The sequence below is a fragment of the Paroedura picta genome, chromosome 5 (assembly GCF_049243985.1).
Source record: "Paroedura picta isolate Pp20150507F chromosome 5, Ppicta_v3.0, whole genome shotgun sequence".
Classification (NCBI taxonomy): domain Eukaryota; kingdom Metazoa; phylum Chordata; class Lepidosauria; order Squamata; family Gekkonidae; genus Paroedura; species Paroedura picta.
This window is the reverse complement of record NC_135373.1, coordinates 121,292,416-121,304,984: the sequence shown is the minus strand read 5'-3', so window position 1 is coordinate 121,304,984 and position 12,569 is coordinate 121,292,416. Positions and strand designations below refer to the sequence as shown.

Below are 12,569 nucleotides of genomic sequence, written 5' to 3'. Positions count from 1 at the left end.
AATTAATCACTACCCATAAGTCTCGAGACTAGGTATTTCTCTGTATGGGTGTTTTTCAAGAGGAGGGTCATAGAGGCTGTGTCATTTTAGCAGTAATTTTTTAAGGTTTTATGTATGTTTTGCACTTGAATTATTTTTATGATTTGCTGGACGCCTCCCTGGGGCCATGCAGAAAGGGGAGGCATGCAACAAATATCCAAATATAACTAACTAACTAACTAACTAACTAACTAACTAACTAACTAACTAACTAACTAACTAACTAACTAACTAACTAACTAAGAGCTTCTTGTGGCGCAGAATGGTAAGGCAGCAGACATGTAGTCTGAAAGCTCTGCCCATGGGGCTGGGAGTTCGATCCCAGCAGCCGGCTCAAGGTTGACTCAGCCTTCCATCCTTCCGAGGTCGGTAAAATGAGTACCCAGCTTGCTTGCTGGGGGGTAAACGGTAATGACTGGGGAAGGCACTGGCAAACCACCCCGTATTGAGTCTGCCATGAAAACGCTGGAGGGCGTCACCCCAAGGGTCAGACATGGGATACCTTTACCTAAGGTGACCAGATTTTAACATTGGTAAAGCGGGACACCATTAACTGGGGAGGGGGGGGTTCTTGATTAAAAATTTGGTCTATATGTAGCAACAAAAATTTTCATAGAATGCAAAAATAGTCTTGTAATTTGTTGTTGTTATGTGCGAAGTCGTGTCCGACCCATCGCGACCCTATGGACAATGATCCTCCAGGCCTTCCTGTCCTCTACCAGTCTTGTAATATATATATTTTAATTGCAACATAAGTACAATTTGCCAGGTGCCCCCAGATGTCCCTCCAAAAGTGGGACAATCTGGTCTCCTTACCTTTACCTTGAACTAACTAACTGCTTGGCTTCTGAGATCTCATGACACCTGTCTATCCTGGCCCAGGTCACTAATTCATTCCATTGTGGTCATGCAGGGGCTACTGAACAGAGGGGAGAACCAAGGCAAATGCTCTATGATTCATTCCGTGCAAAGGAGTGAGGATTTTAAAAAATTAGGAGTGCCTTGGTCTACAGTGTTGTTAAGAGTGGTGGCTTCTAATCTGGTGAGCTAGGTTTGATTCCTTGCTCCTCCACATACAGCCAGCTGGGTGACCTTGGGCGAGTCACAGCCCTGATACTGCTGTTCGGACTGAGCAGTTTTCTCAGAGCTCTCTCAGTCCCACCTACCCCACAGGGTGGCTGTTGTAGGGAGAGGAAGGGAAGGTGAGCTTAAGCCGCTTTGAGACTCCTTCGTGCAGTGAAAACTGGGCTGTAAAACCCAACTCTTCTTCTTCCACGAAGCAAAAAGCAGGAGTCACTTTCCTGGCACCCGTCTCCCAAGACTACTCACTCGGACACATGCAAACACACACAGATAATAAATAATGCACAAATGCCATTGCAGGTCATGGACGGGAAGTATTCATTTATTTAGAAAAATTTGTATGCCACCACTCCAGAGATTTGCTCCAGGCCGCTTACAAGTACTACAGCGAAACCCTTACCAATTGTGCGTTAAAAATAAGGCCATCAAAACCCAAGCACTTGAAAATCACCAAGTGTAAAACAAAACATCAAATGGAAAACTTCAGGAAATGGAACTTTTCCGGAACGCAGAATAGAACTTTCCTTCCAACATAGTAGGTCCCTTCTCCTAGGAACAGCTTTTTGCTGGATCATACCTAAATGCCACGCAAACCTCAAGGAATGATCACGTGGAATGCAAGGAATGATCACGTGGAACATACATGCTTGTGCGGGGCTCTCTCTTAACCAGGGGTAGTCAAACTGTGGTCCTCCAGATGTTCATGGACTACAATTCCGATGAGCCCCTGCCAGCATTTGCTGTCAGGGCCTCATGGGAATTGTAGTCCATGAACATCTGGAGGACCACAGGTTGACTACCCCTGGGCTAGATGACCCAATAGGTCCCTTCCAACTCTATGATTGTCTGTCTGTCTGTCTGTCTGTCTGTCTGTCTGTCTGTCTGTCTGTCTGTCTATCTGTCTATCTGTCTATCTATCTATCTATCTATCCCATGAGCCCCTGCATTTGCTGGCAGGGGCTCATGGGAATTGTACTCCATGGACATCTGGAGGGCTGCGGTTTGACTCTGTTCTTGAATCCAGAACACAGTTTCTGAATATTTACACCCAGTCCTCTCTTAATTACGACATAATTCACTCTGCCCTTGGCCAATTGTGAGACTCACAGCTGTCCGGCAGAGAATTTGTGTCTGTTTTTATTATGCGGATATCTACGTCCTGTTGTTGATCTGTCTGTCCTGCTGACACAAAGGGCTGGGTCTCCCGTTGCTTTGGCAGACGTGGCTAGAAGTCAATTCGCTCGAGCCATTTCTCCCTAGCTCCGTTAATGACCTTTTCCCTTATCTCTCGGCTCCAGAGCCAGACGAATGCTTAGCGACCAGCAGAGCCTGGTATTTGCAGAACTCAGATGCCTGGTTCCGAAACATTGTTTTTCTGGCCTTTCCCTCTGGAATATGCGGTGGCTTCCTCAGTAGCATCGTGAACTGGATTTGAGTTAGGAAGGGGGTTAGAAGTCTTACCCCATAGTCTTCCGTTTGGTCTGGGACCAAACATTTCTCATGCCTGTTGTTTTAATGTGAGATTGTGACATTTGAGAAACTGTTGGCAATCTTTAGAAGAAGAAGAAGAGCTGGGTGGATTGTACCCCACTTTTTACTACCGAGAGGAGTCTCAAAGAGGCTTACAGTCACCTGTCCTTCCTGTTAGATCCGTGGGTCAAGGACTAGGGAGGAATTGGAAGCTTTCATCTCTTTGTTATGAGAGCCAGCCTGGTGTTGTGGTTAGGAGCGCGGACTTCGAATCTGGCGAGCCTGGTTTGATTCCCCGCTCCCCCACATGCAGCCAGCTGGCTGACCTTGGGCTTGCTACAGCACTGCGAAAGCTGTTCTGACCGAGCAGTGATATCAGGGCTCTCTTCCCTTGAGACTCCTTCGGGTAGAGAAAAGCAGCATAGAAGAACCAACTTCTTCTTCAGTAATCTCAGGGCTCTCTCAACCTCACCAACCTCACAGGGTGGCTGTTGTGGGGAGAGGAAGGGAAGGCGACTGTAAGCCGCTTTGAGACTCCTTTGGGTAGAGGAAAACAGCATATAAGAACCAATTCTTCTTCAGTAATCTCAGGGCTCTCTCAGCCTCCCCTCCCTCACAGGGTGTCTGTTGTGGGGAGAGGAAAGAGAAGAAGATTGGAAGCCACTTTGAGACTCCTTCAAGTAGAGAAAAGCAGCTTATAAGAAATTATTATTATTATTATTATTATTATTATTATTATTATTATTATTATTATTATTATTATTATTATTATTGATCAGCTCCGAGTACAAGCAGTACCGTAACTGCGCTGAAAACCCCCAAACCCCCCAATATATACATAGATCCACCAATGGCCATGGGTGATTAGTTACTGACAGTATGAATGTATTGGATCCTTGGTAGGTCCTGCCACAAGCCATCCAACAGGCTATGGCTATCCTCTACGAAACTACCAGCTTCCACAGAGAAACCAGCCAGACCTGACCCAATCTGTGGTTCTGAATTACGATCCTGCCTCGGATCTCAAGCTTGGTCCTCGGCTGGTCTGCATACACGACACTTCCTCTCCCCACAACAGACAATCTGTGGGGTAGGTGGGGCGAAGAGAGATCTGAGACAACCGGGACTGGCCCAAGTTCACCCAGATAGCTGCTTGTGGAGGACGAGGGGGGGGGAGATCAAAACAGTTTCTCCAAATTACAGGTCCATCTAGTCCAGCATCCTAAGAACATCAGAAAAGTCCTGCTGGATCAGACCAGGGGTCCATCTAGTCCCGCATCCTAAGAACACAAGAAGAGCCCTGCTGGGTCAGACCAGGGGTCCATCTAGTCCAGCATCCTAAGAACATCAGAAGAACCCTGCTTGGTCAGACCATTGGTCCATCCAGCCCAGCATCCTGACACAGTGGCCCACAAGTCCCTCTAGAGGTCCAACAACAGCACATAGAGGCCAAGACCTTCCCTTATTAGCTCCTGGAACTGGGTTTCAGAGGCTGACTGTGCCCTTAGCACGGATTTCGTTAACATGACCAGCAGCCAGAGATAGACCTATCCTCTGCAAATCTGTCCATTCCCCCTTTGAAGCAATCTCTGCTTGTGTCATTCGCTACATTCCACCTTTTAAGCCCTCATTGCATACCTACTACTAGATCCTTTCTGGAGGAGATCTCTGGGACCGGACCTTCTGCATGCCGACGGTCTACCCCTGCACCACGCCCCCTCCCCAGTGGTTTGTCCTATGATTTGGTGTAGAAAGACTAAACCATCCTCGCTTCTCCGAACGGAAGCATTTGCTCCGGGCCCAGGTACTCTGCCCGGAATTCCAAGGAGCAACGATGGAGAAAAACATAATGTAATAATTTCCAAGGCAATGCGTTAAGCCCGTTTGCTGTCAAGGCGCAATCCATCCCACGCAGCTTGCCCTCGTGCTTGCCGAAATCCCACCGGGCAGAAACCGCTGCCCTTAGTGACTGCTCAAATCCCCTTTTCTGATTATCGCAGCGAGCCGGCCTTTTGAGACCCTCTGCAGCTACCATTTCTATAGTCACCCCTCTGCCTTCCCCCCCCCCACCCCTCACTTATAATAACCTCTCATACATTCAAAGGGGGGGGGGGAATACCCAGCATCTTTGGCCATTAAGAAATTCAAAAACTGCTGCTCTGGTTAATTTAGCCTTCGCCTTTAATGCGCAGTGGCGTCCAGGAGAAAGCACGGGCTCTCTTGACTTTAATGAAGCCGCCCTTGATGAACATGTACTAAGCACGATTAAGCTTGGAAATGCTTTGGAAGTGTATTTAATGGGTAGAGAATGGCCTCGGAGCATTGCGGTAAATTTAGATAGAAGCCCGGGGTTATTAACTTTCATAAATCAGCGGCAAAACGAGAGAGCTCTGCTACTGAGAACGCACCGGGCCGTAGAAGCCAGCATCAAACCACGAGAGAGCTTCCTGCTGTCGAAGGGTTGAGACCTGCGGCATTGAGACTTGAAACGGTGGCCTGCTGGACACCAGTGGGGAGCCCACAGACCTCTCCCTGCTGTTCACCACAAGCAGTCTTCATTCCGAGGTATACTGCTTCAGAACATGGAGGTTCCATTGAATGAAGTTTTATTTTTATTTTTTTACACAAGAGAAGCATTCAGACATTATTATTATTATTATTATTATTATTATTATTATTATTATTATTATTATTATTATTATTATTATTATTTCGATTTATTTCCCGCCACTCCCAAATGGCTCGTGGCGGGTTACAGTGTCTTAAAAACCCATTAAAGGTAAAGGTAAAGGTATCCCCGGTGCAAGCACCGGGTCATGTCTGACCCTTGGGGTGACGCCCTCCAGCGTTTTCATGGCAGACTCAATACGGGGTGGTTTGCCAGTGCCTTCCCCAGTCATTACCGTTTACCCCCCAGCAAGCTGGGTACTCATTTGACCGACCTCGGAAGGATGGAAGGCTGAGTCAACCTTGAGCCGGCTGCTGGGATTGAACTCCCAGCCTCATGGGCAGAGCTTTCAGACAGCTGCCTTACCACTCTGAGCCACAAGAGGCTCTTTTAAAACCCCATTAAAACTCCCATTAAAAGACTTTAAAATGTCACAGCATGGCGGCACAATAATAAGATCCCCTTCCTACCCCCCTTCCTAAAAAAAAGGGGGGGTGGAGGAGAAGGAGGTCAACAATGTTCAAGAAGAAGCCCGGGGGAGAGCAGTCGATGTACCCCGGCAGCCCCAGCCTCAACCATAGACCTGGCGGAAGAGCTCCGTCTTGCAGGCCCTGCGGAATGATGGAAGATCTCGCAGGGCCCGCAGCTCTCCTGGGAGCTCATTCCACCAGGTGGGGGCCAGGACCGAAAAGGCCCTGGCCCTGGTCGAGGTTAGGTGTGCTTCCCTAGGGCCGGGAACGAGGCTAGGCGTGCTTCCCTGGGGCCGGGAAATGTTATCCCATGCCTGCAGAGGCTCTGCCCCCTCTTCTGAGACTTTTGGAAGGGGGATCTGGAGTATCCTGTGAGGCTGCCAGGCTCTGTAACAAACTTCCGAAAATGACAGCCGATATAGGTAGACGCAGAGGAAACCCAGCTTGCCAGATTAGAAGCCGCTGCTCTTAACTATAACGCCAAGGAGACTTAGAATTGCTCTTGGAGGAACAAACGTTATACACTTGCTAAAGTAACCACTTGCTACCCAGCAACATTTTGAACCCCCCCCCCTTTTTTTTAAGTACGGGATTCTGTTTCCAAATGCATCCGGTGAAGCATTCCAGAATGTTCCTTTAGGAAGTCCGGAGCAGCACAATGCCCGTAACGGCTTTCTCAAACGGCAAATTTATAATTTTAATTTTGCACATCCAACGAAGTTCTTCCCTGCAGAAACATTAGAATTGTTGTTCTTGTTGTTGTGATGAAAACTTTAACTAAGAATTAGAAGGTAAAGGTTTGATTTTAAGGGGGTTTGGTTGTTTTTTTAAATGCTCTCAGGCAGTAAAAATTGGTCCTTTTGGCCTTTGGGACCCTGAAATGGATGGGAGTTAATTATTTTTTACAAATTTGAATATCTATTGGGTGCTATGTCCATACATGGCCATGTCGAGCCACCCATCCACTCCCAAAATCGCCAATGACGGGCATTGAGAGGTGGGAAGGGGAGGGGCCCCAGGTGGGCGTGTCCACAGCTCTGCTTCCCGACCATATTCGGCATGGTCATGCCTCTTCTGGCGTTTCTCAAAGCCTGAAGAATGTTTCAGGGGTTTCTCAACAGGCAAAAAGTCGAGAAAGACTGCCATAGAGTTTTGCCTAAAACCAGAGCACACCGCCCCTGACGTGCTGATGTCACTTCCTGGTGATGTCAGCACATTGCATCATTCTTGTGGGGTCAGGAGAGTTGGGAGGAGTCCGAGGGGGAGGCGAGGTGCATCCAAAAAGTGGGGGAACCCCACCCAGAGCAGTACACCTGGCAACGGACCAGGTGCCTGAGGCATGATCCATTGGGAGGTGCTCCTCGAATTGACAGCCAGAGGAGTCCCTGTTAATCTCAACGGCACTTGTGGGAGAAAGCTCATTAGCTGACATGGATCCGGGCCAATCAACTGCAGCAGTGGTCCCCAACTTTTTTTAGGCTGGGGAACCGGCAGGGCAACCGCCCCGCCCATGCATCGCGCATGCGCGGCCGCACCACGCATCGTGCATGTGCGGCTGTGCCTGCGCATGCGCCATGCGCAGGCGAAATCGCGCGTGTGTGGCACTTTCGCGCATGCGCACATGCTTTAAAGTGCCATGCATGCATGATTTCGGCTGCGCATGGTGCAGGTGCACATGCGCGGCCCGGCCATGCATGCGCAATGCGCTGGCGCGGCCCTGATTCCCTCTCCCCCCCTCCCGCAGTAAGAAGCTTCCCGGGCTGCAAACTTGCGGCCTGGAAAGTTTTTTACTGCGGGGGGCGGGGAGAGGGAACCGCGGCCCGGCGCCATGGTCTTCACGGCCCAGCACCAGGCCACGGCCCGCAGGTTGGGGACCACTGAACTGCAGGATGCCACATGGATTTTCTGTGCCAGGTTCCGAATTCTTTTTGACCAGCCTCGACATCATCTGCTACTACCACTAAGAGAATCTGCTAGTCCGGGGTCAACATTTACTCTATCTGCCAGGGATGCCGATCATAGTCTAGCTACCGCTGATAACCAGAGGGATTGTCCCAGCATTGGGCTTGTAGCCCAGGACTTCGGAGTAGCCCCACTACCCCCCCCCCTAGACTCTGCTCAACACGGTCCACGTCAATAAAACATCTGTTGTCTGTTTTGCTCCAATTAATTCACTTGATCTCCCGTCTTAAACGTGGATCTTGGTCCCTTGAATCTTTTGACCTGTTGGTCTGTTTGCATGGGCGGAATATCTGAGCTTCGCCCTTGGGATGCAGTTAAATGATTCATGGGTTATTCATTATGTTATCCTTAGCGCGGAAAGGTTGCCTTTGTTCGGGAGAAGGGATTCGCCTTTAGAACACAATGGTCTGAAACGCGGACCGCTTCTATAGAAAATTTAGGATGCTTCGGCGGGTGGGGGGGCTCTCAAAAGTCTAAGTCTTTGACGGCCTTTGAAGCCCCTTTTTTCTCTTTCTCGCCCCCTTCGTTTGAACGCAATACGCATTTCTCCAACAGGCACTTCAAGCCTGCTGTGGTGACATTTTGTTATAGGCCGGCATTCCCACGGCGCTATGTACAATTTGATTCCAAAAAAAGCCCACACACGAACAGGTAAAAATCCCATAATAGTTTTCCCCGTTGGACAGTTTTCCCAATGAATCTGTGTAAACGAGGTGTCTCATCTTGGGAGATATCGGTTTTTGAATCCTTCATCTTCGTTTTCTCTCCGCTTTCAGGATACGTTTTGCTCCACAGGTGACCTCTTAGAAGACTTCTTTTTTAAAAAACTGGACTGGCGTGTTTGTCTGTGTTTATCCGCCTCTGTAGAAAGGAGCAAGAGCCCAGCACTATTGTAAAAGCTAGCAAAATTTGGGGCCAAGCCAGTTTGGTGTAGTAGTTAGGAGTGCAGATTTCTAATCTGGCATGCTGGGTTCGATTCTACACTCCCCCCACATGCAGCCAGCTGGGTGACCTTGGGCTAGTCACAGCACTGATAAAACTGTTCTGACCGAGCAGGAATATCAGGACTCTCTCAGCCTCCCCTCCCTCACAGGGTGTCTGTTGTGGGGAGAGGAAAGGGAAGGCGGCTGTAAGCCGCTTTGAGACTCCTTTGGGTAGAGAAAAGTGGCATATAAGAACCAAACTCTTCTTCTTCAGTAATATCATGGCTTTCTCAGCCTCACCTCCCTCACAGGGTGCCTGTTGTGGGGAGAGGAAAGGGAAGGCGAATGTAAGCCGCTTTGAGACTCCTTCAGGTAGAGATAAGCAGCATATAAGAACCAACCCTTCTTCTTCTTCAGTAATATCAGGGGTCTTTCAGCCTCCCCTCCCTCACAGGGTGTCTGTTGTGGGGAGAGGAAATGGAAGGCGACTGTAAGCCACTTTGATACTCCTTCGGGTAGAGAAAAGCGGCATATAAGAACAAACTCTTCTTCTTCTTCAGTAATCTCAGAGCTCTCTCAGCCTCCCCTCCCTCATAGGGTGTCTGTTGTTGGGGGAGGAAAGGGAAGGCGACTGTAAGCCACTTTGAGACTCTTTTGGGTAGAGAAAAGCAGCATATAAGAACCAACTCTTCTTCTACTGGCTGGTGTTCTGGTTCAGATAGTAGTAGGTTCAGATTTATTGATAGACAGCTCCATGCTAGGTACGAAGACACTTAACAATCCAGAACGGCACTGTAATTATTACAAAATAATATAATCCGGCAAGTTCTCATAAAAATGGGGAATTTAAAATAAGATTAGAGGGATAGCTTAAGAAAGAATTAAATTACCAAAACTCAGAAAGCGTTTCCGGTACTAACATCTGTTTGACATAACTCATAAGCTACAGCACAATATTTAGCTACCTGTTTAGAGACGTCAGTATTTCACCCTGAGAGGGGAATTTTTTAATTTTCCTTCCTCTGATGCTTCAGGAGACCAAAGCAAGAGGGGCACAATGGTCTTATTGTGGTGGAGCGCATAAAGCGGGCACCTAAAGAGAACATGCCCAAGGGCCTCCAATTCCCTTGACCCATATGCGCATGTTCTCTCAGCCATCAGAATCTTTTTGGGACAGCCCTCTAACATGGCAGAGCACCCTGCGAGGGTAAATGCCCGCCTGTGATTCTTGATTTCCGGAAAGGACAGATACGCTGTCGACTTTTGAATATATTTACTACTTGGGGGGGTGCTATAAACTCAGGAGACCTAGACAAATCTAATTGGTACTCTATGTCACTAAACCTTTCTCTAATCACTCACCTTGCTTGATCTTTGCCCAGCTCATGTACAGATTGAATAGGAAAAAAAACCAAGGCTCACAATTTTATTTTCTGTAAACTGCTGCCTTCTGGATTTAAGGTCGAGTGGTTAAAGAGTGGGTGACCTTCAAGTGATATAGCAGACTTGGACAGTCAATACATACTGGAACCATGACTTTCTTTTATGCTTCCTGAAACTCACAAATCTTTTAGGGTGATTTCCTTCCTTCCTTCCTTCCTTCGCACCCTCCCTCTCTTCCTCTTTCTTTCTTTCTTTCTTTCTTTCTTTCTTTCTTTCTTTCTTTCTTTCTTTCTTTCTTTCTTTCTTTCTTTCTTTCTTTCTTCCTTCCTTCCTTCCTTCCTTCCTTCCTTCCTTCCTTCCTTCCTTCCTTCCTTCCATCCTTCCTTCCCTCCCTCCCTCCCTCTTGCTTGCTTGCTTCTTTCTTTCATTCTTCCTTCCTTCCTTCCTTCCTTCCTTCCTTCCTTCCCTCCCACCCTCCCTCCCTCCCTCTCCCCCTCCCTCTTTCTTTCTTTCTTTCTTTCTCTCTCTCTCTCTCTCTCTCTCTCTCTCTCTCTCTTTCTCTCTTTTTCTGAATCTATTGTCACCAACTGCACATGCCAGCTTCTCTGAGTTATGTTCTTCCACGGAATTATGAGACATTGCTGTCGGCACACTCCCTTGTGTCCCGTAGCAATTTACAAAGAATCACTGATGTTTGTTGCTTGTGTGTCTGTAGGAATTCCACACACATTGCATAATGCACTTTCAATGTGCTTTTGTAGCTCAATTTTCCTGCGCGAAACAGGAAAATCTGCTTCAAAAGCGTACTGGAAGTGCATTATCCAACCTGCATGAAATGAGAATAGCTTTCAGGGACGGATCTGGGCTCCAGAGTTTGAGAAACGGAAGGCTAATTCTCTCCTTATGTTGTTCCCCCTGGGCTTTAAGGACAAGCGAAATATCTCAAAAGAGCCAGGCTAAGAGATTTGTGGCGTATCTTTTTTTCTAAATAAAGAAAATAGTGATTATCGCTAAATAATTAGGATTGAAGGGAATGCAGGTGGCAATTTCTCCCGAGAACACCTATTTAATGGACTGGATGTCACCTCTATGGCTCAATTGTTCTTACTGCCAGCTGTGATCTTCTTTTCCTTTCCTGGCTCATGTGTGTTTTACAAAATAATCACAATGATGAAACGTCATGGAAAATAAGAATTAGCTCTTCAAGGTATTTATTTAATTTCATTTAGACCTCATGCCCTTCTGAGGTGGCTGGCAACATTTAAAAATGCAATAAATATAGACCCAATAGAAAATATATTAGAGCCTCTTGTGGCGCAGAGTGGTAAGGCAGCCGTCTGAAAGCTTTGCCCATAAGGCTGGGAGTTCAATCCCAGCAGCCGGCTCAAGGTTGACTCAGCCTTCCATCCTTCCGAGGTCGGTAAAATGAGGACCCAGCTTGCTGGGGGGTAAACGGTCATGACTGGGGAAGGCACTGGCAAACCACCCCGTATTGAGTCTGCCATGAAAACGCTAGAGGGCGTCACCCCAAGGGTCAGACATGACTCGGTGCTTGCACAGGGGATACCTTTACCTTTACCTTTACCTAGAAAATATATATGGTAAACACAGGATAATAATAAAAACCGTGATTGATTGATTGGATTTTTAGACTGCCCTCCAGGTGGGCTGGCTCAGGGCAGTGTACAAAGTTGTATATAAGATGCAATAAGTAAAACAAATAGAATTTAAGTTTAAAATTAATTCAGAACAGATAACAAACAGGTTAAAAATTAGCAGCAACAGGGCATCTATTGAGATTATCCCCAAAGTCATGCTTGCCTGGGAGTAAATAGGTGATGGATGGATGGATGGATGGATGGATGGAAGGAAGGAAGGAAGGAAGGAAGGAAGGAAGGAAGGAAGGAAGGAAGGAAGGAAGGAAGGAAGGAAGGAAGCAGATGGACAAACAGGCGGAAGAATTGAAGGGCGGATGGATGAATGAATGGATGAATGCTGGCCATCTTGGGTCATGTGTCCCTCGGCTCATCCCCGCTGTCGGGAAGGTGGGATGGGGGATAGGTGGCTCACACTGATGTCCGCTCCAGAGGGAAAGCCACAGAGGGAGGGGGTTGTACCAAGGTGGCTGTCAGGTGTCACACCATCTGACATGAGTGGCAGTCACACCCAGCCTCAGTTCTGTGGCATTGGGGAAGGGATGGACTGCTTGTGACCAGCTTGCACACTTCCAAACCATCCTCCCCCTGCAGGAGTGGATGTCACTAAGCACGGGCTGGTCAGAGCATGTGGGGACTTGACAGGTCCCCATTGCTCCCCCATCAAGAATGGCACCCAAGGCACATGCCCCCCTCACCATATCCTACGTACGCTGCTGTTTCCAGGCGTCTAGTTGTTGGAATTATTAGTTCCAGTGAGTTAGCAGAATGCTCGAGACTTGTAGCGCGTGTGTGCAGACAAGAATCTGAATAACAAAGGGGCACTCTCTTCTGAAACTGATTCTTACGGTTTTAATGTCAATTTAATGATGTTATGTTTTTGTTGCCACATTTCATCTAGATGTGATTTTACGAT

The 12,569-nt window shown here is 47.7% G+C and overlaps 1 protein-coding gene across 22 annotated transcripts in view; it reads left to right on the top strand.

The window, feature by feature from the left end:
- Window positions 1-12,569, top strand: part of CELF2 (CUGBP Elav-like family member 2) — a 529,514-nt gene that overhangs the window by 493,828 nt on the left and 23,117 nt on the right. The gene's annotated exons all lie outside the window — the stretch shown is intronic.